Source organism: Lissotriton vulgaris, chromosome 11, assembly GCF_964263255.1.
Source record: "Lissotriton vulgaris chromosome 11, aLisVul1.2, whole genome shotgun sequence".
Lineage (NCBI taxonomy): Eukaryota > Metazoa > Chordata > Amphibia > Caudata > Salamandridae > Lissotriton > Lissotriton vulgaris.
The window spans coordinates 264,967,705-264,986,025 of NC_141699.1; the positions used below are offsets into that span (position 1 = coordinate 264,967,705).

General features: G+C 50.0%; 1 long non-coding RNA gene across 1 annotated transcript; it reads left to right on the forward strand.

The window, feature by feature from the left end:
- Window positions 1-14,225: 14,225 nt before the first annotated feature.
- On the forward strand, window positions 14,226-15,874 carry LOC147679635 (uncharacterized). The gene is made up of 2 exons (XR_015301002.1): window positions 14,226-14,606; window positions 15,315-15,874. It is a non-coding gene; the product is annotated as an uncharacterized LOC147679635 (long non-coding RNA).
- Window positions 15,875-18,321: the final 2,447 nt, after the last annotated feature.

Below are 18,321 nucleotides of genomic sequence, written 5' to 3' on the forward strand. Positions count from 1 at the left end.
ATTTAGTGAGTCGGGCCGATATTAAGGCGGCTCAGAAGTGTAAAGAGATAAGTCCAGTTAAGGGAATCAAAGGCCTTGTCCATTTCAGCAAGGAGGAGCGCGGCTGGCACGTCCAGCCAATCCACCAAGGCAATAGTATTGTGTGTGCGATGGATGTTATAGCGAGTGGCACGACCGGGCATAAAGCCGGCTTGGTCCGGTGAATCAGCGCTGTGATATGTGGGACAATGCGGTTCGCTTTAAGTTTAGCAAGAAGTTTCGCCTTGACATTAAGTAAAGACATAAGTCTGTATGATGTATGTAGGTCTGGGGGCCGGCCTGGTTCTCATCTCTACTCCTGCACTCTAGGTCAATGATTTGGGCCTCAGTGCGTAGCAATTTTTCACGGTGTTGCTTATGTTGTGCAGTGCAAAAGGCAATATCCGCCCCCTTATCGTTGGCTTCATTGCTTCCCACAGGGTCCCTGGGGATTCACCTGTGCCTACATTTTGGGAATAGTGTTCAAGAATGGCGGTCTGCATCTGCTGGTGATATTTTTCATCCTGTAGGAGTCACGGCGAGAGCCGCCAAAGCGGGGAATGCCTGGGGTCTAGGCACATCAGTAATACTACTGGGGAGTGATCTGAGAGGCCCGGGGCAGTATCTCTACCGTCTCTATGCTCGAGAAGTATGTGTATCCTTGCTCTGTCAGGTGTAGTTTATGCTATGTATCGACCCATCCCCTGAGTCAATGCCTGGAGTTTTGATTTGCACATGTCAACCCACTGACCTGTACTGCACCATCTGTCTATCGAGGGGCACATTACATCATTCCATTCTCCCCCAGCTATCATCAAGCCCTGCAGAATCTCCGCCCAGAGGGACGTTAAGCGCTCCACTAAGTTCCACATTGAGATGGGGGTCATATACAATAACGAGAGTAAGGGGCTTCCCATATAGCGTACCAGTCTCCACTGTATATCTACCCTGGAGGTATGATCAAGTCCTGTCATGAACAAAGAGTACCCTGCAGTGAATATGTATAGCCATCCCCCCGAAAGCCCCTGGTGAAACCAGAATTGAAGGTCTGGACAAAGCAAGACATGGCGTCTTGTTGCCCAACAGGTGAGTTTCCTGTAACAATAGGATATTTGTTTTTTAGCGATTGGCCTGGCGAAGTACAGCCCCCCTTTTGATCTTGTCCAGCTGGCCGCGGACATTGCAGCTAGTAATATTCAATCCTCGCGTCTGGGTCTCTGACATGTCGGGTGTCTGACATGCACAAAGGCTCGCATATGGGTAATATAATATGATCGAACTCTATATAGGAGATACATGATTGTGGCACTGAAAATCAACTTGAACTTTCCATTAACCCCACAATACCTTCACACTTCTGAAGCATCTATTGTGGCATAGTGAGTATCCCGCCCCCAGCGGGGGGAGGATCCACTCCCAGCCAATGGATCCCCAATGAATGTCCTGTGTACATTAAAGCGTCTTCAGGACCACTGAAATGTACTTGTAGTTGTAGCCCAGTTTTATATCACCCATCTAGATTGGTGTGTCAGATATGCGATTCTGCTAGCGTGGGTTAGGATGTGTAGGAGATTGTTGACCCTTCAATACCCGTCTCTGAGAACTGTTGCGAGTCTTGGAACTCCTCTTAGAGCGTGACCGGCGTTGTTGTTTCCCGCTGACCCTGGGAAAGTCCCGGCTGGGACCTCCCGATGAAGTGTCAGAGCCTGCGGTGCCACAGGGCCAGTTGGACACCCCACTCTATTGATGTTCAGCTGCCCAGGTAAGTCTCAGGGTTAAGGGAAATGCTCTAGTCTCAGCACCTATAAGTGATAGCAGGGGAAATATCAGGGGCCCCAGCACACTTACCAACTGACCACGTGTTCTCCGGGTCTAAGTCGGGCCAGTCCAGCTTCACCAGCGCCATCCCCCGGATTGGGCCGTTATACCACGGGCCAGCTGCAGAGCCCTGCCTCACCGCCTCTCACTAATCAGGCCCCAGTGAGTATCGTGGGCCGGTGTGGCCACCGTGCCATGGGGCGTCCGATGTCCACCAGACACAAGAGATGGATCCTCCTGGGTAGCAGACCGAAGATGGTGCAGCCCAGTCAGGGAGCACTAGTGAAGCCCAGGCTCGCCAGGCCGCATCTACGCCACAGCCCGAGTAAGTTGCTGAGATCCAGTCTGGGAGTCGGCTACAGGGTTGTGTCTCCGGCCTCCCATTCGGCTTGGCTCCAGCAAAGCACCCATTTGGCCACACATCGTTGGGGCCAACCATGTCCCAGGACTACAGCGCGATCCCTGCAACCGCTGAGCGGGCTCTTGGTGAATCAGACACGGGCCCCCTAGCCTGTCTCCACCACAACTCGGGAGGTCAGAACCCAAAGGGGAGCCGCGGTCCGTTATGACCGCCGAATCCCCCAGGCATCTGGGACTGCCTGAGTGGGAGCCCACGGCTCCAAGCCACCTCCTAGGCCACCGGGCAGTATAATCAGCAGCGGCGCCTTGCGGCCGGGGAGCACCAGCCAGGCCCGGGCCTACCAGATCTCTTCTATGCCGGGGCCCTATTAGTCAGCCGAGGGCGAAGGCCAGGTCAAAGTATCGACCACGGGGGTATATTCTGGCCTTGCCCCGGGGATATCGCACGTGGGCTGGTGTAGCAGGCAGCGACTCACCCAACCTTCAGGCCACGCCACAATGTCCTGGCAGCGCGCCAGCCGCCTCAGCACGCCGGACTCATCCAGGCAGGCACCCTGGGCTCCAGTTTATCCACAGCTACGGCCACACAGGAGTGTCAATTGGAGTCCGAAAGTTGTTCCCCAGCTGCTTCGAGGTTTCTCTGTGTTGTGCTGAGGGTCAGTTGGGCTGCAGATACGTCAATGTGGCAGGATTAATGTAGGATTATGGTGGGCAACGGGAGCTACGCTAAGGCACGTCCGCCATGTTGGACCACCAGGTCACATCCCCGCTTTGCCATATTTTTAGTAACTTTTGATCTGTTTGAGCTAGAAACAATAATTTTTTGTTATAATCTGCAAATTATGCAGCAGTCGAGGGCTAATGTGATAAATGTAGCAAATCCATAGGTAGGCAAAAAACACAGACTCGCATAACTCCAGTGACACTTGTTATACCATAACAATGTGTTCTCTATTAAAGATGTAGAGAATTGTGGTTTGTGCTGGAGAATTGTGGATGGCCTTCCTACAGGATAGAATGTGAGTTATCAAGGAGAGGATTAATGGACTATCTCAGGCCCAATCCCTGCTGACAAACACTATGTTGAACACCTTCCTCAGGCACCTTTCAGAAACTGTACAGAGCCTCAGTTTGAAGTCAACAGGAACTGGCTGGGAATTAAAAAATATGTCCCATGCTGGGGGATGGGAGTGGCAGCACAAATAAAACACTAAAACCAATAGGCACAAATTTCATCATCTGCCCACAGAGTATGACGTGCAGCTGAGCTAATTAACAAAGGCTGGACTGGTGTTGGGGTTTTATCTGCACAGCATATTCCAGAGTGACACAGAGATATGTTGCGTAGGTAATAACAGCAAGCACTGCATCCCGGAGGTGAGTGGGCCACTGAAAGCTGAAACAGATGCTTGGATTTGGCTCAGTTCAATGTCCTTTTGGAACCTCATGCCCAAAATGAGCCACACTTTTGCTGGAGAAGATGTGACCTAGGGGTTAATGCTACTGACTCATCCATGTTGAGAACCAGGATTGTACAAGCTTTTTTGCCGGTCGCAAATGGCCCGTTAACGAATGCTCAAAGGATTTCTGGGATGTAAAAAGCCCTATTTGCGATTCGATAACCTATTACCCAATCGCACATTGGGTTTGCGATTCAGTATTAGGAAGGGGCGTGTATTCCTATTACCGAATTGCAGTTGTATGTGTGAACGATTTGAGACCGAAATGCGGTATCCAACGCAGGCCAGTTAGGCCATGGCGCTGCCCTGTGGGGCCCCCGTTCGCTGTGGGTTCACTGCTTGGGGGATCCTTGTCATGGTGCCATTCACCGCAAGTACGAGGAGCGCACTCTTAAGGGCAAAGGCATTGAATGGGGCCCTTGAGGCTGTGTGGGGGCCCCCCGGAACTGACCTTCAGAAGACGCCTGTTGGAGCTGGTGGGGTGGTAGAGTAAGTGAAGGCCACTACAGCAGCCTTTCACTGGACCCGGGACTGTACATCTGGACTGGAGAGCCGGGGCCGGGACATTGAACCAAGTTGGTGATACCCGGCTAGCGCCCCACGCTAGGAGAGCGGATAGTGGTGGTCATCGTCGGTGGTGTCCATCTAGCACCAGCTCCACTTGCTAGCGGGGTACCCCCACTTACAGTGTCCGGCTCGCCCATTGGTGTGGTGGTTTGGAGCGGCGCCCCCGCCTGGGAGCGCACAAGCTATCTTTTGTTCCCCTGTTGCCTTGACAGGACTTAGTGGGAGTCAGTTGGTGCAGAACTGCATGCTAGCGAACTATGTGGCGGATTCCAAGGTGAGTAAAGATACCTCGTTAATGTCTCTTTGGAACAATGCTTTGCAGCAGGAGATGACTTTGTGTCCTCCTACACCATCGACTGCAGCGGTGGGCGGGGATCTCTCAGCTCCGATCACCCAAGGATATATAGACCGCTTCCTACAGGAGATGCGAACCGACATCTCTTCACTCAAAGAAGACTTCAAAGCGGGCCCCTGGGACATCCAGCGAGAGGAGTAGGAAATTGGAGACAGAGTCAATTACCTGGAGCCGACGGCTAACGCAAGAGCTGAAGATCAGGACATGCTGTGGTGGCGCATTAACGCTCTGGAGGACCAACATATCGAGCTGCAGACTAAACAGGAGGACCTAGGAAATAGGAGCCGCCGTAATATCATCTGCATCTGGGGGGGGTGCTGGGGGCGAAAGGCACGGACATAATGACCTTTACTGTGGACTTCCTACAGGTGGTCCAGGGAGACAATGATGCATCCCCTCCTGCCCTAGACCAGGCTCACCAAGTGTCCCCGAGAAGGGGGAGTCGACAGCGGACCAGATATTTTGACCAGGGTGCACTTTTTCACAGAAAAAGAACCAATAATGCAGGCAGCTAGGGGCAGGACAGAGCTTACTTATCAAAGCCACACAATACAACTCTACTAATATCTCTCCCCGGTGACCCTTTGGAAACGCGGAGACTTCAAACCTGTCACAGACAAGCTACGTGCCCAGGGCATCTGCTACCATTGGGGTCACCCCTTTGCTCTCCTGTTCCAGTGGAAGGCTAGGCGTCACTCGTTACATTTGCTGACGGAAGCCAGGGCGCTACTGGGACTGCCAGAGGAATCCGCGATAGGAGATGGGCCGACCCGGCTGGGCACCTCGGGACATGATCACAAACCCAAGTGGCCACAGTCCTCCAACGTTGCACCAATAAGCCGCTACCTATCCCTTCAACTACTCCAGGGCCGACGGATGCTAATGTTGCTCAACATATATGCCCCCAACATATCCCAAGATGCATTCCTAGGATGCATTTTGAAGGGGGAGTGGAGGGAGATGTGGGGAGTTTGACTTGGTCTGGGACCCCTCTCTAGATAGAAGCTCTACGACATACCAGACCACGGGCATAATGTCTGTGAATCTTAAAAGGGATATCGAAGACTGCGGGTTGATAGACGCGAGGCAATATAGGCAACCTGGCGTGAGTGATTACTGCTTCTACTCACACGTTCATCCTCCTATTTCCTCATAGACTACGCCTTTGTCACACCTTCCATTCTGCGCCTCCTTCACATAGAGCTCTCAGATATCTCTATATCTGGTCACGCCCATTCAGCAATCACTTGGTATGCCGGTACCCGCCATGAACACACTCCATGCTGGCACGTGCCCCCGAACCTTCTGCGGAACCCAGTAGATGTGGAACAGATACGCAGGGCATTGTAGAATACTTTTGCCTTAATGCATTGCCTGAAATCTCTCTACATACGCTGTGGGACGGCTTTAAATCTACTATCAGGGGCACAATAACGACTATTGCAATAGCGCGAGGGCGGGAGGTGCAGCTGGTAGAAACCAAACTTACTTCTGAGATTAAGCAGCTGGAGCCCCCTAGATAAGGCGGCCCCCCACCGAAGAACCTAGAGGCAGCTGGACCTAGTACGCAGCCAACTGCGCGCCCAACGCACTGGCAAGCCTCAGCGCGCCCTTCTGTCTCTACGTCAGAGATACTATGAAGGGGTGACAAAATGGGGAAACTCTTGGCACCTAAGTTACACCATCAGCACACCAAATTGCACATTGCTTAGCTGTGAGTGGAGAACACAGAATGGGTGAAAGCAGAGAGCAATAAATTGGAAGCTTTCCAAAACTATTATCAGCAACTATATTCCAGTGAGGACCCCCAACCCCACACGGCTTCGCACATACCTTTCTGACTGCGACTGTGAGCCCTTACCCTCACAACATGGATCCCTCCTGGACCCCCTTCAAAGCAGACGACCTGCGCGATGTAGTTCCAGCCCTTCCCTATGGCATGGCACTTGGACCTGATGGTCTTCCGGACTCTTCTACCACTTGTTTTTTTCCCCAGCTCCAAGAACACCTCCTACATTTATTCAACTCCTTTACGCAAGACTCTCGACTCACCCCTACAATAGCAATGGCAAAAATCTCACTCATCCCCAAAGTGGGGAAAGATATTTTGCAATGCTCTTCATACAGCCCTATAGCCCTCCTTAATATGGATGACAAACTCTACACTAAAATCCTTGCAACATGACTTGACCTGTATCTGCCAGGCCTCCTCAACCCTGACCAGATGGGGTTTATGTGCCAGCGACAGGGGGCCGACAACGTACGGCACATAGCCCATCTGGTGGAGAATGGACGCAGGTGTGACATACCTTCCTGTCTTCTCTCGCTAGATGCAGAGAAGGCATTTGACCGGGTGGACATACCTCTGAGCGGTATTACATAAGATAGGTCTTGGACAGGCCATTATTTCCAAAAGCATCTTATGTAGCTCCGGCTGCTTGTGTCCGAGTGGACGGGAGGACCACAAACCTGATTCCCCTGTACTGTGGCACAAAGCAGGGAAGCCCCCTCTCACCCTTGCTCTTTGCATTGGCAGTAGAGCCACTGGACATTTACGTGCAGGCTGTGGAAGGGATCAATGGCATCTCCTTTGGGGGACAGGAGCATAAGATCAATCTCTTTGCCGACGATCTCCTCCTTACCCTCACCGAATCAGCTGTCTCGCTCCTCAATGTTATAGAAAGTCTGCAGACCTTTGCAGCTGTCTCTTGCTTCTAGATCAATATGACCAGGTCATTTGTCCTCAATTTCACCCTTCCGACCCCAGAAGTAAAGGCACTACAGGGCGTCACCCCCTTCCAGTGGTCTTTAGACTTCATCAACTAGTTGGGTCTTCACATCACCCCTACTCTTTCAATGTGGTTCCGAGCTAACTGGTCCTCCCTTTGTCACTCGATCCTGACGGATCTGCAGAGGTGGAAACCCCTCTATATCTCCTGGCTGGGGCATATCAATGCTATCAAAATCAACATACTCTCACAGGTTCTATACGTTTTCCAGAAGTTGCCTACATCAATCCCAAGGTAGGATATTCAACGACTCCAAATGGATCTACGTACTCTTATTTGGAATGGGAAGCCTCCCGCATAGCCCACTCAATATTACCATGACTTTGTGACGGGGGCTGACATGTCCAAACCTGTTGGAATACTACTGGGCGGCGCACTTGAGGTACATTTCCAAGTGGGTGGTGCATGAAAGTGAGAAGCACTGGTTCCACATGTACCGGGCAGTGCAGTGCCGGCCCCTGTGGGACCTTGTCTGGCTGCCCAAGTGAGCTCGCCCACACAGTGCTTATGTTGCAGCCCGGACCAGGACGCTATTAGACGTCTGGGACAGCATTGCCTTGAAAAGGGGGCTCACCTCATTCCCATCGCCGAATACTCCCATAAAGTGTAACACAATCCCCTCCCCAACCCCCCCGGGCCTGCCGATGCTCGCCTTCCGCCAATGGGCGGAGGGGGACTGCCAGACTCTCAGAGACCTGTTTGCTGGAGACACCATGAAGTCCTTCTTGGACTGTAGGGCTGAATTTGCCCTCCCAACCACTGCTTGGCAGATATACCTCAAGCTGTAACATTGGGTAAGGCATCCTGAGATATACGCTGCAGCAACATGCTCCCTCACCCCATTCGAGAAATGAGTGCATGCATTTGATTGCAACAAAGGATTGATCTCCAGAACTTATCAGGTGCTGCAGCATTCAGCCTCAGACCCCTTGCATAATTACCAGGCGGCTGGTATGACGCTACCCCTGGGGGGATAACCACCAAGCAATGGTAAGCACTATGCTGCGTTATCCCTAAAACCCATCGCAGCCTCACAGCATGAGACTGCGTATAAATAGATGTTCTGATGGTATCATACACCCGTCCATCTACCAGCTATTTGCTGCATGGCCCCTATTGTGTGCTGGTGCTGCGGACAGGAGGGTGGCACTCTCTGTCACATCTGGCGGTCATGCAATGTGATCACAACCTTTTGGAAGGAGGTTTTGGGCCACATCAAGGGTATTTTGGGCTTGTGGGCATGTTAATTAACCAAAAGATAGCACTAGTTTGTGTGTATGGCCCAAACACTGACTCCCCTGATTTTTATTATACATTATTATCCAAACTGCTACTGTTGGGCATAATCCCACTTATACTAGGAGGTGACTTCAATATCGCCCTTAACCCCCCCTCTGACAGTACCTCGACTGCCCCTGACGCTAAACACTGAGCCCGTAAGGCTTTGCGATCCATATGTGAGCATTTTTCACTCCTAGATGTGGGCCGCTCATGAGACCCCGGACATACCACATACACCCACTACACGAGTCCACACGATACCTGGACTAGACTTGATTACTGGTTGGTTACTCCTGACATTTCCAAGTGGTTTCACAGACTTCTCACGCTACCCAGAGCGTACTCTGACCATTCCCCTGTTTTGTTGATCCAGCGGATCCCACGACCCGAGGGGTTTGAGGGGCAATGGAGGTTCCCCCACCGATCATTAGAGGACGAGGTGTTTAGGAAGGAGGTCCAGGATGCAGATTGGGGCCTTGGATTCTGCACAAATGTCAGCTTTGGACCAGGAGCGCGTGGCAACGAGAGCCGCCTTGCTTCTGGAATACAGCGAGATGGCTGAACGAGAAATTCTATACATGGGGAAGTACCATAATGCACAGGTGTATGGGGAGGGAGACCGCCCTGGTAGGGTTCTGGCACAAATGATTAGACCTCCCTACACCAAGCGGTTCCAATCACAGCGGAAAGCATAGATGAAGCAATAGCGTCTCTGAGCTCCTCCTCGGCCACTGGCCTGGATGAGTATAAGGGGGAATTTTATAAAGCTTACAAGGAACTATTGATCTGTATGCCAAAGCGTTGGAAAAATAGGTACTGCCGCCCAAACTCTGTGAAGCAGTTATTATATTATATTACTCCCCAAACACGGGAAAGACCCCTTAGTGCGTGGCTGCTATCGCCCTCTATCCCTCCTTAACCTTGACTACAAAATACTTGCTAAGGCATTATCATGCCGCCTGTCATTGCTCATGGAATCCATAATTTCCCTGGCTCAGTCGGGTTTCATACCACATAGATCTACAGCATTTAATCTATGTACTTTATTCAACACCCTGCATAGAATAGGCCCTGACACCCCAGCAGCTGCTGTCCTATTAGACACCGAAACGGCCTTTGATTCCTTGGAATGGCCCTTTTTCCTCTCTATAATGCAGCAAATGGGCATGCCACAGGGCTTCATAGTCACACTAGCCCTATTATATACTTGTCTTCGCCCTTCTCGCTATCTCGGGGTAAAAGGCAGGGATGCCCTCTTTACCCCCTGTTGTTCATTTTGGCTAGGGACCCATTAGTGAGGCACTTCCAGGAAAAACATCTTCAAAAGGGCCTGGTGTTCCGCAGTGGCTCGTTACAGGTCTTTCTGTATGCGGACGATACGATCCTTTGCGTCCATGATCCCAAGACTAGCTGAAATCCACTTCTTCGAGAAATCATACGCTTCAGCACCTACTCCGGCCTAGGGATCAATTGGCATAAATCTGTAATCTTCCCTCTTACGAAGAGTACCATCCCGTGGGCGCTGGAATTTCCCATTGGAGTGGTGTTCCGACTCGGTGAGATACTTGGGGGTGCACATTCATAGTGTTCCGGACCAAATTATTCATCTCAATTATGGGGTAGCGATCACCAGGCTCGAATCACAAATAGATCAATGGCTGAAACTGCCTCTGTCTATGACAGGACGTGTGGCGCTCAATAAAATGATAGTCCTTCCCAAATTTCTATATTTCTTTCATTATATCCCAATCCCTCGTCTCAGAAGTTTTTTAGCACACTTCGCACACAATTAATTAGATTGGTATAGGGGAACAAAACACCAAGAGTGAAATGGCAGGTCATGACACTCCCATACAACAAAGGGGGATATGGCGTCCCATATATGCAGCTCTATTATCTGGCGGCACAGGGCAGCTTTGCGCAGACATGGTACCACCCGGATGCCAGAATAACCTTTCTGAGACCTGAGTCGGACTTTGTTCTACCTGACACTTTGGCTGCAGTCCTGCCTGTGGGAATCCCACGAGATCACACAGACATTCAACCTGTCTCCACTACCAGCTGGGCGTGGGCCACACTGGGGCGTCTCACAAACACACAAACGGTATACTCATCAGCCATGCCTCTTCCAAATCCCAAATTACTTCCCATAACCGGAGAAAAGCTTGTACAAAATACCTTCACAAAGTTTGGCATTGCCAAAATGGGAGACTTTTGTCCTGCGGGCCCCATATTTGATATAGAGGATGCGTCCCTATTTCCTGAAGCATCATTTATGGACAGATTTGTGCTGGCCAGGCTCAGGGCTGCGCTTCAAGCCCGGCTACCTGACTACCCTCTGGAATACCCATCATTCACTCCTCTGACATTGGTTGTTGACAGTAGCAGGGGGGAGCATTTGATTTTGCACCTTTATAAGGCTGGTGTAGATCTGGTTGCACAAGACGGGTACTAAGGTGCGGAGTGCTTGGGAGGCAGACCTAGGCAACCCAACATTGGACGAGCAGTGGATGGCGTGCTGTTTAGAGACTAAACTAGTGTCCACTAATAGCAGGCACATATTGCTTCACTTTAAATTTTTACGCCGAATGTATGTCACCCCGATTAGGGCACACACGATTGACCCCACTAGGTCACATCAATGTCAACGGTGTCAGTCCCCTCAGGCAGACTTTGCACACCTGGTTTGGACCTGCCCACGAATTCACACCTTCTGGATGGGAGTGCTTAGCACGCTTAGCAAGATTATACTGATACAAGGGAACCCCCTGCCTGAGATTGCTTTATTAGGATATGTGGTACAATTCCCCATTAAGGTCAGGCGGTTCACGGCCATCGCCCTTTTGCTGGCAAAAGGAGAAGTGGCAATCCACTGGGGGGTAGGAGAGCTCCTACAGTGCAGTCCTGGCTCCAAAGCTTAGCGTCCTGCTCTATGAGGTGTGAGAACTACACTGACACAACCCCCTCAGCCTCTAGACCTAGAGATATATGGGGCCCCTTCAAGACTTATCTTATGGCTCAACAGCAGGAACACTCTACACAACAAGAGCAAGGCCTGGTGCCGACCGGTGTGGGCTAAAGCTCTACTTTATAATGTAAGCAGTACCTGTGTTTCGGCATGTAGTCCACGGGCAGAAATGGCCAATATGATGATGAGAGTGGGTGGTGGGTTGGAGGGAGTGGGTGATGTTCTGACAGCGCAATTGGCGGCTATGTCTAACGTGGACTGGATTTGGGCAGTTTAAGTTTCGCGACATGCACATGTGGCCTATTGTGCAATTATGGGAATTACTGTGAAGTTTCATAAATGTGTAACCATGACTCCCCTTCAATATGCTCAGTGCACTGCTTTGTTATTGCTGAAAATGTTAAATAAAGTAAAAAAAAAAAGGGGGGGGGGGTATTTTGGGCTTCCCTCTCCCACACCTGCACCACACAATCGTTTTAGGCGTACGCCCCCCTGGCGTCGCTGCTATGACGCATGCTGATTGAACATTGGCGAGTCACCTGCTGATGGCTGCGCTGCAGCTCATAGCCTGTGCTTGAAAGCAAATGTCACCTCCCTCAGTGGCATAGTCGGTCTCTAGGACGTGGCACCTTCTGGCGATGGAACGGCTATCACACACTGATAAGAAGTTCCAATGTGTGTGGCAGCCATTACTAAACTATCTTACATGCATAGAATTCACGTGCTTAACTCCCCAAAACATAGGACACTTCAGCTTTTTGGTCCGGAGTGACCTGCAGTCTCCCGCATCTTGCCCAAGACCCCCCACACGCCCCTAAAGCCTAGGCACCGCCCCTCCTGCACACTGCGCGAATCTGAACATCGCCAACATCCTATACCTGGAACGCTTTCTGACCTGTTGGAAGTTACTCTGTTTGTTGTTTGTAGTTTGTTCTCGAGCTTTATCCTGACTCTAGATGCCCTTACGTACCAGGAAGCCCAGTCACCATTAGTGTAGCACCAATAGGACTCCCATGGCTAACTGACAGATCGGGACACAGCTTCTGGGGTCTACCGCCTAGACTAGACCAATTCTAACTGTTATATGCACAACAGGAATATTGCTCCTGTCTCGCACTTTACAACTGTCAGGACGAATGAGCCTTGGATGTACCATGTGGACAGGTTGCGCATCACTTACAATGCTGTATTTAACATTACGACATGGCCGGCCAAATGTGGTGGTAGGCGTCTTGCTGTGTATCACATTAGCTACTGCTTTCTTTGTTCTATTTGCCGTGGATATGCAGCAGGTCCGATCAGGGTTGTAGGCAATGCAATGTATTTCGCACCGATTGTCTTAATGATAACACTAAGGGTCAGATGTAGGTAGCCTAATACCGGTCGGAAACGGGCGAAAATCGGTATTTCCGGCCGTTACCGACCGGTATTTGGACTATGATATGTAGGTCGCCCAACATTTACAGATCCGGAAAAAATACCGAATCGGTAGATTACCGGCTCTGTAAATATACCGAATCTGTAATATTTCCGAATTGGTAAAATTACCAAATCGGAAAAAATACTGAGTCAGTAAAAGTTCCGAATCGGTAAAATTACCGATTTGGAAAATATACAGAGTCGGTAAATGTTCCGATTCGGTAAAATTACAGAATCGGAAATTACGAAATGGAAAAAACCACACCATCGAGATGTAGGTGAGCCTTAAGTTACCGAATTTCACCAAAATTCGGTAATTATGAATCGGTATTTAACATGGATTGCAAGCAGGAGGTAATCAGGTGCAGCCTATAAAAAAGGGCCCCAAAATGCAACACTGGAACCAGAATGGCGGCTTTTTACGTCATAGCAAGACGTCTAAGGCTACAGGCAGCAGGTGAGAGGGTATGGAGAAGGGAGGAGCAGGTCTATAGGCAAAGGATTACACTCTTCCAATTGACAGAGCCAGAGATACTGCAGAGATACAGACTGCACCCCAAAACCCATCATGGACCTGATCAGGGACCTGTACCCACTCCTGGACCACCCAAGACCAAGGGCCTACGCCATCCCACCCCATGTCCAGGTGCTCTGTAGCATACACCTCCTAGCATCTGGGAGCTACCAGAGTGTTGTGGCAGCGGTAGGTGGGGTGTCCCAGAGTTGCCTGTCACATTTTTTCAAAAAGTTCCTGGATCCCATGATGCAAAGAATGGCTCATTACATCCACTTCCCAGACACTGATGCGGACTTGCTCAGGACCAAGACTGACTTTTACCTCATGGCAAACTTCCCACACGTGATTGGCTGCATTGATGGGACCCACATCCCCATTTGCCCCCCAGCTGCCACTGAGCACATATACAGGAACAGGAAGTCATCACACACAATTAATGTACAAGCAATCTGTGATGTCAAGCACATTATCACCGATAGAGTGGCCAGATACCCAGGAAGCACCCACGATTCATATATATTCCAAAACAGTGGGATCTATACCCGCCTGACAGCGGCTGAATTCGGGGAAGGATACCTGCTAGGTAAAAAAATGGGTGACACTCCCTTGATAGATGAAGCAGACGTATGTCAATGTGTGCATCTGAGTAATGTATCTTTTTTCTTCCACATTAGGGGATAGTGCATATGCACTCCGTTCCTTCGTCCTGACACCCTACCTCAACCCCTCAACCCCCAGCCAGAGACGTTACAATGTGGCACATAAATCCACCCGGAACATCATTGAGCGCACCTTTGACCTCCTGAAGAGCCGGTTCCGCTGCCTCCACAAAAGTGGGAGGGCACGGCAGTACGCACCTGTAACATGCTGTAAGATTATTGCAACCTGTGCAATGTTGCACAACCTGGCAACTAAGAGGGGCACAGAGGTGGAATTGGAGGACTATGAAGACCATGACGATGAGCAGGCACTACCAGCAGCCAACACAGTAGGAGTACCAACACCCACAGACGGAAGACAGAGACGGGCAGAAATCACACACAACTACTTCTGAGTAAGTATCGAGACAAAGCATGTGTTGTACGTCAATGCACGTAGTTTATTTTGCACTACGTAGAAAAGACATGAGCCACAAATGTCACATACTAGTGTGCTTAGCACTACTGTGTGTACGGGGGTTACCTCACCCTCACATGTCCAACTGAATATGGCAGACTAACTGCTTGTGCCCATGAACAGCCCCGCGTGATGCATGAGGTTGGCTCAGTTCCAAGTCTGCTGTGCCAGCGCCGGCACTCTGGCGTCTGCTACTCCTCCTTACTTCAGGGACAGGGGTGCTGCCCCTGCTACTAGCGGTATCTGTGTCCCCGACACCTTCTGCTCCTGTGGTGGCTGACTGGTTTGTCAGCAGCACTTCCATCGCTGTAGTGACTCTCCCCATCCCCCGTGTGAGATCAGTACAGCAGTGCACCAGTCCCTCCTGCATCGCAACTGAATGGCGACACATCAGTGAAGTTGCAGTTGCAAGTTGGCGCATGCCGCTTGTCTGCTGGTGTGTACAATGGCTCTCCCTGCGCCTTTGTGCACGGTCCTCACGTAGTTCCTCACAGAGTGTCATCACACACTGAGACATGTCCCTGACTCCATCTGCCATGTCCCTCATGCTGTCTGCCATTGATGCAATTCCCTTGTTCATGTCAGTGAAATTAGTGTTCAAAATGCGCATTTGTCTGTGTACTGCACTTATCCCTTTTGCCTGCAGGCGCTGCACCTTCACCATTTTGGTCTCAAGGCCTTGGAACACATCCTCATCACGGCCACTGGCGCCTGACTCCCGGACCCCACGACGTCTTGTTCCACCGGATCGCCTGACAGGAGTGGATGTATGACCTGGTGCATTTCCTGCCATAGACTGCATTCACTCCTCACACTCTCCTTCCTCATCGGAGGATGTTTGTAGGATCCTATGCGGGGGACCCTCATGCCTCACGGGCCTGAAGATTTCTGACACCTCTGTGTCTGCTGGTGTGTCTGGTTGTTGTGACTCATGTAGTGGTGAGTCAAGGAGCACTGGAGATGCTTCCAGTAGCATGGTGTCGTCTGCCTCTGGTATGTCAGCTGCTGGTGTGCAGGGTGCTGTAGGTCTTGCACTGCTGGGCCCAGCATCCCTGCCTTCTTGCTCACTCCTATCCCTTTGGGAATGTGTCTTCTCCCTCACCTGCTGTGACTTGCGTGATGTCTCCCCTGTGGACAGATATGGACAGTGTCTTAGTGGTGCTTTCACCGTGTACATCACTATTAAATTACATTTTCATATCACTATTTTCTGCTCCTCCCATGTCTCTGATTGTATTGTGTGGCATGCCTGACGACATTTCATGTTGACTGCTCATATGGGTATTCTTATGACTACCACTCCCATAATGCATTGCAGGTGAATACTAAAGTCAGAACTGGATTCCCTCAATACATAGCCACATTGGGGGAGGAACACAAACATGTCCCTTACCTTTCTTAGCTGCAGCTCGGGCTGAGCTGTCTGCATCACCAATCCCCACAATGCACTCTGGCTCCAGTGTGGACTCCACAAGCTCTTCCAGGTCCATGAGAGGAGGTGCCTTGTTCGTCCCTCCACCTGTAGCATTGGCCTCCTTGCTTCTTGCTGCCAGTTTTTTCTTAGTGATGATCCTTAGATCGTACCATCGCTTCTTGAGGTCGTCCACCTCCCTGTTGGTCACTCCTATGGCGTTAATTTTGGTCTGGATCCCCAGCCAGGTGTTCCTCTTGACAGCCTCTGGTACCTGCAGGGACTGCTTTCCAAAGATTTTTGGGTAGTGCTTGACTACCTCCTCCACCAGCACCTGAAGTTAACCAGTGCTAAACTTCATCTTCCTCTTCCTCTCTGCACCTTCCCTCTGAGAGTCTTGGGGGTCCATTTGTTTCTCCTGCAGGGCTCTGCTTCACAACAGCCTGTCTCTGTGTAACTGCTCACCTGTGTGATCAGGTACACTGCACCTGCATGGGTGTGGTCACTTCCTGGTTGTGGGGTGGGGTCGATGCACAGGATTGGTCTATTGCTCTGTTGGTTGGCTGAGGGGTGGGGTGGAGGCACGTGATTGGTTGATACTTCAACTGCCTGGTATTTTGTATCCCCGACTCGGTATTTACCGATTCGGTATTTACCGAATCGGTAAATACCGATTCGGTAGATTCAATGCATTCCTATGGGCCTCCGGGCTCATAGGATTGCATGTGAATTACCGATTCGGTCTTTGCCATATCGGTAAATACCGATTAGGTAAATACCGAGACGGGGTTTCCGAATTTTACCGAATCAGTATTTTTTACCGATTTTTGACCTACATCTCGTTTCCCTTTTCTAAAATACCGATTCGGTAAAAATCGGTATTTTAGAGTCGGTAAAAATGTGTTACCTACATCTGGCCCTAAAACCTTAAAACAGAAGAAAAAAAGAAATAGCGATTTCTTAATTGTGATTTGCTGGAATTCGCAATTAAGAACTAACTATTTCAAAGTTTTACACATGTGGCCCCAGGTTTGAAACCTGGCCTTGATAAACTAACATCCTGTGAATTAAAGTAAAATGACTTACTCGTCCCAAAAATGCATAAACTAGTTTGAGTCTTTTGTGAAGTGCTCCCATGTCTTTGGGACAATTTCACGCTATGAAGAACTGCAAAAAAAATATGGCTTCTGTCTGCCACCCACACTCTAACATGATATTTTAAGAATTGACTCAAAAGCATTAACCTTTGATATGAGAAAGGGATACTCATCTAGTGGCTGAATTGCACTGTGTGAAACCCGAAAACCTGTGACCAATCCGAGTTTACTCGCTTGTGTGATCCTAGGCAAATATTTTTTACACAGAATCTAATTTTTCTTCATTATCAACTATGATTATAACTTATAATATGTGAATGCAGGATGTGGGCTGTATAAAAACCTGTCTTCTGCTTGAGTTAATGGATTATAATGTTTCTCCATCTGCTTCTTAGTTCACTAACAGCATTGTCATCAGGGCAGGGAGGTAGCAAAGTTTCTAAATTTGTTTAAAAACTATATTACACAAGGTCAGATTATTATGTTTTTAGGCACAGGTAGAATAAGTGATTTCAAGATAATGACCCGGGACTCACACCTTATTGCCCAGTTCAAAAGTTAAGCCACATCACCTCGTTTTCACCAAGTAACAAACAATTGATGGTTGTTTGGATTCTAAATGTGCATTTTAACACCTTCGGTGCTCATGACGGCTCCCGGCCATCATGAGTCACGGTAGGCTTGTGCTCTTGACGCCCGGGAGCTGTCAGAACATTGCTGCTCCTCCCACGCGGTATTAATTCCCCGCCTGTGCTGGCGAATTAATCAGTGGGCGGAGTTCTAACGTCTCCCGGCCGTCATGAGCACACGCCTACCGTGATTTATGAAGGCCAGGAGCCGTCATGAGCACCGCAGCACCACAAACACCCCCCCGCACCGCTGCGAAATTTGCGCTGTGGCGAAGGGGTTAACTTGCCCAGTTACAAGATATACTGCAGGAATTTTAAAAAAGGCAAGCCTCAATCTCTCCAACTTTCATCATTTTAATATGCAGGGAGCGGAGGAGCGTTGCCCCACTCATGTGCCTCCAAAGCCCCAGAGATAAAAAATCAAATTAATTACCATTTTAGTTTTTATTGTCCCATCCTGTATTGAGTGTCAGGACGGGGTGGGGCCTGCTAAGTGAACAGGGAGGAGTGGTGGGC